This window comes from Frankliniella occidentalis, unplaced genomic scaffold (genome assembly GCF_000697945.3).
Source record: "Frankliniella occidentalis isolate FOCC.00 unplaced genomic scaffold, Focc_3.1 Scaffold19, whole genome shotgun sequence".
Taxonomy (NCBI): Eukaryota; Metazoa; Arthropoda; class Insecta; order Thysanoptera; family Thripidae; genus Frankliniella; species Frankliniella occidentalis.
In genome coordinates, this window is record NW_026267149.1 from 2,343,497 (window position 1) to 2,344,058 (window position 562).

Here is a 562-nt window from a genome sequence, read left to right on the forward strand (position 1 = left end):
CAAGAAGAGGGGGGAGGGGCAGGGCCGGCAGGGCCCCGCGGGTGGGCCGCGAGCAGCCGCGGGCCGCCACTGCAAGCACTGCGCGTCCGCGGGCGTTGGCGAGCAGGTCCGGCTTCTTGTCGCGCGCACTCTGTCGCACGAGCGTCTCGACGAGAGTGTCCCCGAGTGTCTCACCGACAAGTAGTGTGTCTTCTCCCTCCGATCAGTTTTGTGCCCCTCGATGCACCAGTGCGAGTAGTGTCTCCCTTTTCCGAGCAAAGTCTCGACGGCGAGTGTCTTTCTCCAACGAGGGGTTTCACTTGAACAGTTAACAATTACTGCCGAGTTGCGTGTCCATACCCCCTTGGAGTGAGAGTCTTGGTGTTTCATCCTTGAGGGGCTCCTTTGTGTCTGGGGCCCTTCTAGGCCGAGTGCCCCTCCTCCGTAAAGGCAGCTCCCACTGGACCAGCCAGCCCTGGGTCGTGGGGGTCGTTGGTGGACACCGCGCCTTTCCGAGCAGTGTCTCCGAAGTGTCTCCGCGAGTGTGGGTGGCCTACCTAGCGCCTAGAGTCCCCACGATGAC